The following is a 12786-nucleotide window of genomic DNA, read 5'->3' as shown; positions in this document are numbered from 1 at the left end:
GAAAATCCATCCCCATCATAGAGGCCTTCAATACACTCATTCCACCTATTCGCTCTCCCTCCTGCATTTAACAGTGCAATTCCCATTTCACTTTTAATGTTACCGCACTTGCTTTTAATTTCACGAAAGGTTGTTTTGGCTTATCTGTATTCCTTGCGACACTTTTTCTATTTCGCCTTGTTTAATTCATGTCTGTATTTCTGAATTTCCCGCAACATTTTTGTGCTTCCTTCTTTCCTCGAACAACTGAAGTATTCCTTCTGTTATTCGTGGTTTCTTCGCAGTTAGCTTCCTGATAGCTATGTTGTTCACTCTAACTCCGCCACGTGAAGTGGCCGCGCGGTTAGAAGCGCAATGTCACTGACTGCGCGGCCCTTCCCGCCGGAGGTTCTAGTCTTCCCTCGGGCATGGATGTGTGTGTTGTCCTTAGCATAGGTTAGTCTAAGTTAGTTTAAGTAGGGACCGATGATCTCTGCAGTTTGGTCCCATAAGAACTCACACACATTTGAACATCTCTAACTCCTGTGATTGCTCTTTTTAGAGATTTTTACCCCTCTTCAACTGAACCGTGTATTAAGCCATTCATTGTCGCAGAACTTCAAGCATATCTCATCATTCCTTAGTATTTCCGTATCTCACTTCCTTGTGCAACTTCGGCCTACTTTTCATCATTAGGAAATAGTGATCTGAGTCTATATCTGCTCCTGGATACACCCTACAATTCAGTATCTGATTTCAGAATCTATGCCTAGTCATGATGTAATCTATCTGAAATGTTAACTTTTCTTCCGCCCTTCGGTAAGTATACCTTCTCCTCTTGTGATTCTTGAATAGCGTGTCCGCTATTACCAGCTGAAACTTATTGCAGAGCTCCATTGGTCTTTCTCCTCCCTCATTCGTAGTACCATGCCCATATTCTCCCGTAACTCCTTCTTCTAATCCTTCCCTTTCAACTGCATTTCAGTCCCCTACGACTATTAGATTTTCATCTCCCTTTACGTGCTGCCTCTATCTCATCATCTTCTGCTCGCGACTTGGACATGTATACCTGGGCTATTGTTGTCGGTATTGGTTATCTGTCGTTTCTGATGAGAAAAACCCTATTAGAATCGCTCGTGGTAGCTCACTCTCTGCCCTACCTTCGTGTTCATAACGAATAATACTCCCCTTACACCACCTTCTGCAGCTTCGATACTACCCTATACTTATCTGACTAGAAATCCTTGCCTCCTTTCCGTTGAAACTTCACTACTCTCACTACATCTAGACTGAGACTTAGCATTTCCCTTCTTGGATTTTGTAGCTTCCTTGCTACATTCAGACTTCTGACATTCCACGTCCCGACTCGTAGAACACTATCCTTTCGTTAGTTATTTAGTGGTTTTCTCATGGTCACCTCCCCGTTGGTAGTCCCCTCACGGAGATCCGAATGTGGACTAGTCGGGAATCTTCCCGCCAATGGAGAGATCTTCATGACACTTTTTTTCATTTACAGACCGCATGTGCTGTGGATGTACATTATGTTTCTTTAATGCAATTGTTTGTAAGGTGTCAGGCAAAACCAACACCTTCCATGAAAACCCCGACATGATAAGCAAATCCAGTAGTATGTCACATAGCTCCGAATAAATCGGTGACATTAAATTAACCAAAGTAATATGAGTAACGAGTGAGCAAATTGAATACCACAGACTAACATAAAAATGCCTAAATGCATGTCATACCTTCCCACCGTGAGACAGACGCAGTTCCGAGGGGAGAAACGAGAACAGAAGCCGAGAGGAGAACCGTGTTAAGCTAGAAGGCCCTACGATAAGGGACGGACACCCACGACACCAGATAACCACCAGAACCACCCCCCAGTCTATGTTAAAAGCTGGAGCCCTCCAGAAGAACAGTATAGATCTTACGATAACACAAAAAGGGCCACACCAGCCGCAAGTTTTAGCGTGAGACTTTTTCGCGTCTCTGTTACGTTGCAAATGTTAAAAACATTGCCACACCACGAAAAGTAACCGCCAGGACTACCCTCCAGCCCATGTTAAAAGATAGAGCCCTCCAGAAGAACAGTATAGATCTTACGATAACACTAAAAGGGCCACACCAGCTGCATGTTTTAGCGTGAGACTTTTTCGCGTCTCTGTTACGTTGCAAACTTTAAAAACATTGCCCTACCACGAAAAGTATAACGTTTCTCATGGATAGACAGAATTTTTGTAGGCGGAGCTTAAGGTTAACATTGAGACCCTGATTGGTCAGATGAAAACACAGTCAGATAGTTTTTTTTTTAAACCAACTTCGATAAATTGTAGTAAGAAGTTAGATAAGAGTTGCTTCGGAGACGGCGAGCTGTATGGACCTGCGCCGGCCGCCGCCCCCTGACGAACACCGACAAGGTAATGAATGCACGCAATGCTGCATTTTTGAGCGCATAAGGCTTCACTCAGAACTGCAGAAGTCTCATCTGTTATATCCCCTTTTTACGTAATACTAGTGTCGATCGTCAATTGAAGCTCATGGTATTCACATTTGCTACGTAAATTAAAATATGAAACACGATGATTTTTCTAATATATAATTATTGAGAAGCCACATCAGCCACTGTAATTTACGACAAGTTAGATAAGTAATTAAAGATAATTGCGGGTCACTGTAGACCATTTTGATAGTTTTCTCTTTTGTGAAACTTAATTTAAACCTAGATTACAGATGTGATATGGCATAGGTCATCCTTCGATCCATTGTAGAGCTTGGAAACCCATTCAGGGGATATTCGTTCACATTTTTGTTGAGCGCAGTTGGTTTTCATCATCCTGTATTAAAACATTTCCTTTCATCAATAGTGCAATTTATAAACAATGTTTTGTGAGTAGAATAAAACTTCCAATGGTAAACTTAACTGCGTTTTCGACGTTATTTTACCAGCTAACTAAAAATAGGAAAGCCTTGAACCCCTTCCACTAAATTTAATTAGTATTAAGATTCTTTTACAAGGAGTGCAATGGAGCTGACGCTGAAATCATTAAGTATTTGGTTATATCATCGCTAGTCTCACTGAACTCTTCTGAACTCTACATGTCATGTGTGATCTGGCGTCTCCTTACCACAACAGGTTCCAGGGTCAAACTAGTCAATTCCCTAAAAAACACGCTCAGAGCGTCGTTGCGCGAAAGTGGTAGGGAGACACGACATAGAACAACAGACACCACGCAGAATGTTAGAGAATGGCGACCCTGCCAGGATGATAAAATACCATAATTGAAGGTCGACCACATGCCTAACTAGGTCAGAAAAATATCCTGTTGAAAAATTTTCATAGTAAAAATTTTTTTCCTTAAGTTATACATAGTCGAAAACAGTTGCTGCAGCGATAGATAGTAAAAGTATTCAATAGAAAGTGAGACATTCTGGCAGAGACAATAGCATAATTAAGTTATGAATTTTAATATTGTTAGAATTAAGTTTTCTCTCCAATTCAAGCGCACAGGTGGCGGATACACCGTTGAAAAATTGGTTCTGACCCAACAAGTAAGTGAATTGATTGTCAAGTCGTGTGTGCAAAAGGTTTATGAAACGCGTGAGATCGTGTGAGCGCATGTTGACGCGAAGTAGGGCGCGCGAATTGCTTTTAAAACAGAAAATAAGGGATTCGGAAAGATTAGCAATGGCAGATCGAGACCTTGACCGAATTGAGGTAGAGAACCAACATGAAGATGGACAGAGAATAGAGGACAGTACAACAGACGATGCAGTATCGCGAGAAATAGGACAGATAACGCACCATAACGAGGATAATGTACGCCAAGGCACAGAAAACCTAGGTCAGCATACTACAGAGGAGCAGGAAAGTAGAGAGACAGCCGATAAGGATTCTAACTTGCGTCTTGAATACGTAGAACCCATAGTACAAGTAATGAGAGCTCCCTCACCACAGAGTAGAAGGAATTCGAGCAGAAACGTGTCACCGCACAGTTCAATGCAATCGGTTGCAAACCAACACTTGGGCGAAAACACAGAGCGTAGGACGTCGGAAGAAAACGCAATAGGACCCACCAATCTGGCAGAATTATTACAATTAATGACGGAAACCATGACAAGACAAAATAAAGAAATTGCGAACCAAATTAAAATTCAGAATGCAGAAACGAACAACCAAATTGGAGAAATCACGAGTCAAATGAGTGAGATTAAAGAACAAAACAAAAAAATTCAGTTACACCTAAGTCATATTGAAGACGAGGCTAAAGAATCAAAATCAATTGAGAACAGACATTGACAAGGTACAAGAGGACGTAAAACATTGCGTAATGACACTCAGGACGAGATCAAAACATTACGTAACAACACCCAGTGAGAAGTCAAGAAACTAGAGAAACAGATAAACGTAATTACTAGACAAGCAGCAGGTACAGCGCGTGAAATTATTGAAAACAGTGTGTTACACAAACGTATCACAAAAGCAGCGCTGAAAAGATATGATAACCGCATAGTCAATATAGAAGCGCAAACGAAGCAACAATTTCAGAAATCGCGAACAGAATTGTTGCAAACCATTGAAGAGCGTAGTGAACAGGAACGAACAAGCACTGAGTCTGCAACCACATCCGTATCTGTAACAGCACCGGAAAAACAAGCAATTAACGAAGATATCATGCATTTTCGATTCCAATCACAAGCGGAAAATAACATACGTGAAATCAGACAGCCTGCACCGCTACAAACACGTTTCGAAATTCTTGATGAGCAAACGGCACCACAAACACATGCAGAACCACAAGTGTATGTTTGAAGACAGTTTGGATAGTGCAATGAAGCGGCAAGGTTAGCCAGACAAGATACCGAACCAATACCTGACAATGGAAAGACAGGTCGCGAAGAGTACAGTGCAATGCATTCAGCTACACGTTCACAACCGATGGAAGAAAATTATTGCGTACCACTCCAACGATACCACGCAAGGGTAGGCGAAAGTTACAGTGGACAATATCTAATGGATCTACCACAACCGGAAAGAACGACGGGAGAAATGATCAGAAACAAAAGTGGCGAAGAAACGCGAATTTCATATGGAACTATGACGAAGTACGACAACGATCATTTCCTCACAGTCAGAAAATTTCTACACTTTCGAGAAGGAAACTCATTACATCCACGAACTTTTATTGATCAATTCCGAGTAGGATTACCAGAACACTGGACGCTAGCACACAAATTAGACTTTATATGTTCACACATGTCAGGAACAGCCGCAGAAACCATGCAAAATGTTGCAGCGACATGCCGATCGTACGAAGATTTCAGAGAGAAGTTTCTCTCACGATATTGGTCCAGCGAAGCACAGAACAGAGTGAAGTACGAATTATTACAGAACCCATATTTTGAAAATTCAGGAGAGAAGAGTCCCGTGAAATTTTTCGAATTAATGGCAAAGAAAAATCAATGCTTAGATGTACCATACAGTGACGGAGAGTTGATTAAATTGTCCGCGATGAAGTTAGCATTGAAATATCAGCAATCATTAGTAGGTCGCGGAGGCAATGACGTCGAAGCATTTAAAGGTATTCTAAGGGAACTAGAGTTCATATTTTCGGGAGATGACCCAAGAAAAAGACGAAGCGCACGTGAAAACGAAAGCAAAAAGCGGTGGAATCCACAAGACACAGTACGAAGAAACAATAATTACGAACCACGTGATAACTTCGCACCAAGAAACGACAATAGATTTCAACAAAGTACCGGTTATGAATTTAGAAGAGAATATGGCAATAACTGTAATTCACCCAGGAACGGCAACAACTATTACAGAGGGAATAACGACAACCGGAACGGGTATTGGAGCGCCAATAGACCGACAAATTATCAACAAAGAAACCAATATCAACAAGCGGAGCAAGAAAAGAGAATACAGATAGAAGAGGTGGAGGTAAGACCACCAAACCCCGAAAAACGTTCGAATTGACAGCTAAGCGCCCATGCCAAAGGGAATGACGCACCGACCCAGGACAATTGCAGCACCTTGAACAGAGAAATTTACCTTATCACGAGAAGAGAAGAAGGAAGAAACAAATCCGCAGGGACCAGATGAAAACTAAGACAGGAAAATAACAATATCGTGTTGGGACGAAATCAATTGGGAGAATACTGATGAGGAAGATGAATTACCAGAGGCATGCACAACGAATGTAGGAGGAAAGGACGAAGTAATGAGTATTGCAGAGCTATTTGTGATGGAAACCAGGGAAAGCGAATTCAATGAGGTTAATGTGCAGTCGACGGAAGTTGAAAATAAGTTACTAGTGGGCACACAACCCAACGTATATAATGAAGGAAGTTATGAAGCGATAATTAGAGCATCTCGATGCGATTATGTGGAAGTAGCGACGAAGAAGGAGAAGATAGACGAGGACGAGGAAAAAGTAGAGGATGTTGAAGAAAGCGTAAATGAAGGAAGAAATAGAGAAGAGGAAATAAAAGAGAGAGAAGTAGCAGTCGAAGCTTATCCTACAGAAAGTCGAATTCACAAGGGAAATTCCTGAAAAGACTCATGTATGATTCAGTGGAGGATTCGTTGCTGCAAGAAGAAGAAGAACAGAACCAACGCTTTCAAATTCAACCAATTGTGAAGGCCATGGTAAAGCATATCCCAGTCAATATTGTAATTGATAACGGAAGTGAACTGACTGCAATCTCAGAAAATTTATTCATGCACTGTAATGCCAATGAGGAATTGCCAGTTCTGAAAACACGTAAGATTAAAGTAAGAGGTCCTATTACAAACAATGCTGCGGAAGTTACGAGACAAACAAGGTTAACTCTTTCGTGTCAAGGTCAAAAGATCGAAGCCAACTTCGTGATTATACCTAAGCTAACTGTAGATTTGATTATAGGTGCAGATTTTTTAAATGAGAGACGAGCGATAATAGATATGGGGAAAGGTAGCGTAACATTCGGGAATGTCACACTTCTCTTTGAGCAAAGGCTAAAATTAGAAGAAATACCAGTTACAAATAAACAATTAAGAATGACGCGAGATAAAGAGGATGAAGAATTAGAATGGTATGCACAAAAGGGGGAATCGCCTCAACTCATGTTAGAAGTCCATAAAGAAATCGACGAAAAATTGCAAGAAGTTCAAGGTATTTCGGAACACAATAAAAGAGAATTAGAGGGTATTTTACGAGATAAAGCAGAGGTATTTTTACCTAAGACCGGCAGTATTAAACACGTTCAGTACAAGTTTGAAGTAAAACAGTACAAACCATTTAGAGTGCCACCCTATACAATCCCATTGAGCCACAGGAATAAAATATTCCAGGAGATATCTAAAATGTTAGATGATGATATTATTGAACCAGCTACCTCCACATATAACAGCCCGCTCCACATTGTACAAAAACGAGATGGGAGCATCAGGTTAGTGCTTGATTCCAGACAGATCAACACAATCATAAACACTGAGACAGATCGCCCAGAAAAATTAGAGGATTTGATACAAAACTTCCACGGTGCTAAGATATTTTCATCAATTGATTTACGGAGCAGTTTCTGGCAAATATAATTGGCCCCAGAATGTAGAAAATTTACAGCATTTATCGTATTCGGTAGATGTTATCAATTTAAACGATTGCCATTTAGTTTAAACATAACATCAGCAGCGTTTATTAGGGGATTTAATACTATACTCAGTCCTGAAATTTTACAAAAAATTACTTGTTATGTTGATGATGTGATTATAGCAAAACCCTCTTGGGAACATCACAACGACGCATTAAATCAGTTTTTACAGATCATGAAACAGCATGGGGTCACAGTAAATACACTCCTGGAAATGGAAAAAAAGAACAGATTGACACCGGTGTGTCAGACCCACCATACTTGCTCCGGACACTGCGAGAGGGCTCTACAAGCAATGATCACACGCACGGCACAGCGGACACACCAGGAACCGCGGTGTTGGCCGTCGAATGGCGCTAGCTGCGCAGCATTTGTGCACCGCCGCCGTCAGTGTCAGCCAGTTTGCCGTGGCATACGGATCTCCATCGCAGTCTTCAACACTGGTAGCATGCCGCGACAGCGTGGACGTGAACCGTATGTGCAGTTGACGGACTTTGAGCGAGGGCGTATAGTGGGCATGCGGGAGGCCGGGTGGACGTACCGCCGAATTGCTCAACACGTGGGGCGTGAGGTCTCCACAGTACATCGATGTTGTCGCCAGTGGTCGGCGGAAGGTGCACGTGCCCGTCGACCTGGGACCGGACCGCAGCGACGCACGGATGCACGCCAAGACCGTAGGATCCTACGCAGTGCCGTAGGGGACCGCACCGCCACTTCCCAGCAAATTAGGGACACTGTTGCTCCTGGGGTATGGGCGAGGACCATTCGCAACCGTCTCCATGAAGCTGGGCTACGGTCCCGCACACCGTTCGGCCGTCTTCCGCTCACGCCCCAACATCGTGCAGCCCGCCTCCAGTGGTGTCGCGACAGGCGTGAATGGAGGGACGAATGAAGACGTGTCGTCTTGAGCGATGAGAGTCGCTTCTGCCTTGGTGCCAATGATGGTCGTATGCGTGTTTGCCGCCGTGCAGGTGAGCGCCACAATCAGGACTGCATACGACCGAGGCACACAGGGCCAACACCCGGCATCATGGTGTGGGGAGCGATCTCCTACACTGGCCGTACACCACTGGTGATCGTCGAGGGGACACTGAATAGTGCACGGTACATCCAAACCGTCATCGAACCCATAGTTCTACCATTCCTAGACCGGCAAGGGAACTTGCTGTTCCAATAGGACAATGCACGTCCGCATGTATCCCGTGCCACCCAACGTGCTCTAGAAGGTGTAAGTCAACTACCCTGGCCAGCAAGATCTCCGGATCTGTCCCCCATTGAGCATGTTTGGGACTGGATGACGCGTCGTCTCACGTGGTCTGTACGTCCAGCACGAACGCTGGCCTCCCGCATGCCCACTATACGCCCTCGCTCAAAGTCCGTCAACTGCACATACGGTACACGTCCACGCTGTCGCGGCATGCTACCAGTTGTAAGTAGGCTGTTTATGTTTTCTCTATGTAAGTAGGCTGTTTATGTTTTCTTATTGGCAACGTTACGTAGGGCTCAATATGAAAATCACTGGCTGTGCTGTGTGCAGTCTGTGGCTGCTTTGCATTGTTGTCTGCCATTGTAGTGTTGGGCAGCGGCAGCTGGATGCGAACAGCGCGTAGCGTTGGCAGTTGGAGGTGAGCCGCCAGCAGTGGTGGATGTGGGGAGAGAGATGGCGGAGTTTTGAAATTTGTCATGAACTGCTATATTTATATATGATGATATCAAGGTAAATACATTGTTTGTTCTCTATTAATATCTTTCATTTGCTAACTATCCCTATCAGTAGTTAGTGCCTTCCATAGTTTGAATCTTTTATTTAGCTGGCAGTAGTGGCGCTCGCTGTATTGCAGTAGCTTGAGCAGCAAAGATTTTTGTGAGGTAAGTGATTTGTGAAAGATATAGTTTAATGTTAGTCAGGGCCATTCTTTTGTAGGGAATTTTGAAAGTCAGACTGCGTTACGCTAACAAAATATTGTGTGTCAGTTTAAGCACAGTCATGTATAATTGTTCAAAAGGGGACGTTTCATATGTCGACCCTTAGCCGAGGATACCTCACTGGAATCTTCTGATTTTTTCTCGTAGTTTGGGTAATTAGTGTAGATTTTGTTTATTGCTAGCGCGTAATTATAGAGAGAATTTCCTTTGTAGTTGTAGTTTTTCATTGTTGTACAGTAAAACAGTTGTGGCATGCATGTAGATTTGCAGCAAGTTTTTCGCAGCTGCGCTTGCAATTAACTAAATATTATTTTCAGTGCTATGTTAATGTGTTCTCTTATTTTTGCTCTTCAAATTGTGCTTTTCTGTGTTGTCGTGTGAAATATTGTGACAATAATGGCGTGTGAAAAACGTAATACTAGGCTCCAAAGTAAACTGAGAAATGACAGTGAAGACGAAAGCAGTGTGATAGCGCCGCAGAGTAATGAATTAACAGACATTCAAAGTAGTAATTTGGTAACTGTACATAGGGAAATGGAGCAGGCGGCAAACAATGGCGTGTACAGTGAAACAATTAGTGAAGAGGGACGCATTATCGATCGATCGGTCGGCAACAGCTTGCCTCAGGAATCGGGAATGACAGGACACAATTTTGCAAATACTGTAGACTCAGGTTTTGGGTTCTCACCGTTTTCTCAAATGAGTCAAGTCACATTTTCTGCTTGTCAAAATGTGAATGTTGCCGGTGCAACTTCACTGCCGAAAAGCACTGAGGAACATGTTTCAGACACCAGTGCATTGTTATTACAATTAATGCAACAAATGGGACAAAAGCTTGAAAAGTTAGACACAATGGAACAACACCAGAGACAAACACAGCAACAGTTAGACACAGTGGAACAAAATCTCAAAAAGTTAGACACAGTGGAACAAAATCTCAAAAAGTTAGACACTACACTTGAACAAACACGTGAAGATTTAACCACTGAGTTACATAACATCGAATCGAAATGTCAAAAGGTCTGTAATGACGTAAAAACACAAATTTCTGAGCATTTCCAACCTATTTTTTCGCGTCATGAAAATGTATTACAGAATCACGAAGCAGCCATAAAAGAACTCCAGACTATTGTTCATGAAAATCATGAGACCTTGCAAGCTAAAATTGACTCAGTGGCATCTACCGATTCGGTTACGCAACTTGCAAGAACTCAGGAAAACTTAAAGGACACAGTAGATACCCTGAAAATTGGTTCAGAAAGACACATGGAGGAAATAAGTACACTATCGGAGAAAGTAGCCGAACTTTCGGATCAGGTCACTAACTTATCTACAAAGGTAGATGATGATCTGAATGACACAAGACCCGTAGCCTTTACTGACACAGAAGAGTATGAACAAATAAGAAAATTCAAACAAAATCAAAATCAAATCAATACACAGTACAAAAGAGAAATCCGGGAAGTACAAGATCAGGTGACGCAGGTAATACAAGAATTACGTATTTCAGAGGACACTCGCGCTCCAATACGGGAAGAGGGACATAGAAATACGGAACAAACACAAAATAATAACACAGGACACTTCGGAAATTATGAAAGAAATTGGCAAGGCGCATTGGATTTTGAGATGGAACCGCCGAAACGAAGTAACAATGACCGACATGCGACTCGCCGACATGACGATTTTGACTATAAGCTGTTCATTACTACACGTAAATTCAAAACATTTAAGAATTCTGGCAACGACATTCATCCACAAGCATGGCTCCATCAATTCTCTCATTGTTTTCCTCCCAACTGGTCGTTAGAACACAGATTAGAATTTATGTGTGGCTACTTAGAGAATGAACCAGCTGTAAGAATGCGATCGGTCATTCACGATTGCCACAGTGAAGGAGAATTTTACCATGCCTTCCTCTCAGCATATTGGTCTCAAGCCACACAAGACCGAGTAAAACATGGCATCATAATGATGAAACATTTCGAACAATCTGAATTTTCCAGTCTTGTGAAATATTTTGAAGACATGTTGCGTAAGAATCAGTATCTTTCAAACCCATACAGCCCCTCAGAACTCATCCGCATTTGCTTACTCAAATTGCCTGAACATTTACGACATATTATTTTAGCAGGACGTTGCAAAGAAGACATTGAGGCTTTTCAGGGACTGTTACAAGAACTGGAAATTGACACAGACAGTCGCGGGATGCGAAAACAGGAAAACAATCACTACAGGTCACATCCGTCACAATTCCGTGACGACAGAAACAATAACTGGACAAGACAGGTCTATTCTTACAACGCAAATCGTGACCAAAATAGACACCACCCGTACGACAACCGTTGGCAGAGTAGTAATAATTACAGGGAAAGATCACCTCTCCGCGGTAGTGACTATCACAGAGACAATCAGAGAAACAGACAATATGGGAACCAAAATAATTATTATTACGGGAGACAGAATAACTTTAGATGCAACGGTCCAGCGCGCAGTTACGATTCAGGGAGAAATTCTCCACCACTTAACCGACAAGAAAGAAACTACAGGAACTACCGACATGACGACAGACGATGTGATCGTAACGACAGACCTGAATTGCATCAGAACTGGCGGGATTCAAACAGAGCAGGGCCTTCTCGTCACGGTGAATTTGTAGAAGTTAGGTCTCCAAACCCCAATAACGATGCGCGCCAACAAAGAGACCATAGGCAATGACTCACACCGCTGGCTGCCACAAAACGTACTTATGAAACTGACGACGCAGCTGCCGTAGCTAGTAATTACGTAAAAATGGAAGACATTAGGGACATCTTACTCCAAGAACACGACGTAAAACATAACAACATTGCATATCCTGTGATTCACATTACAGTAAATGACGTAAAATTTACGGCAGTACTTGACTCTGGCAGTCCCATTTCAGTAATCAGTGAAACAGCCTTTAGCAAATGCAACAAATCGAACGATTGCCCCACACTTCCGTTACGTAAGATTAAATTACAAGGTGCAATCTTTGGAAAAAGTGTAGATGTATGCCAACAAACCAACTTAGAATTCTTTTGTCAAAGCCACAGCTTCTCTATGAACTTTCTTATTGTTCCATTATTGTCGACGGAAATTATACTGGGAGTAGACTTTTTGAATGAATACAAAGCAATCTTAAACTTTCACGATGCTGAAATAACTTTAGAAAAAGAAGGTAAGTCAGTAGCTTTGAAATTTGAAGATTGGCTCTCAAACCAT

This window comes from Schistocerca piceifrons, chromosome 3 (assembly GCF_021461385.2).
Source record: "Schistocerca piceifrons isolate TAMUIC-IGC-003096 chromosome 3, iqSchPice1.1, whole genome shotgun sequence".
NCBI classification, from domain to species: Eukaryota; Metazoa; Arthropoda; class Insecta; order Orthoptera; family Acrididae; genus Schistocerca; species Schistocerca piceifrons.
Note: the sequence above shows the minus strand (reverse complement) of the source record.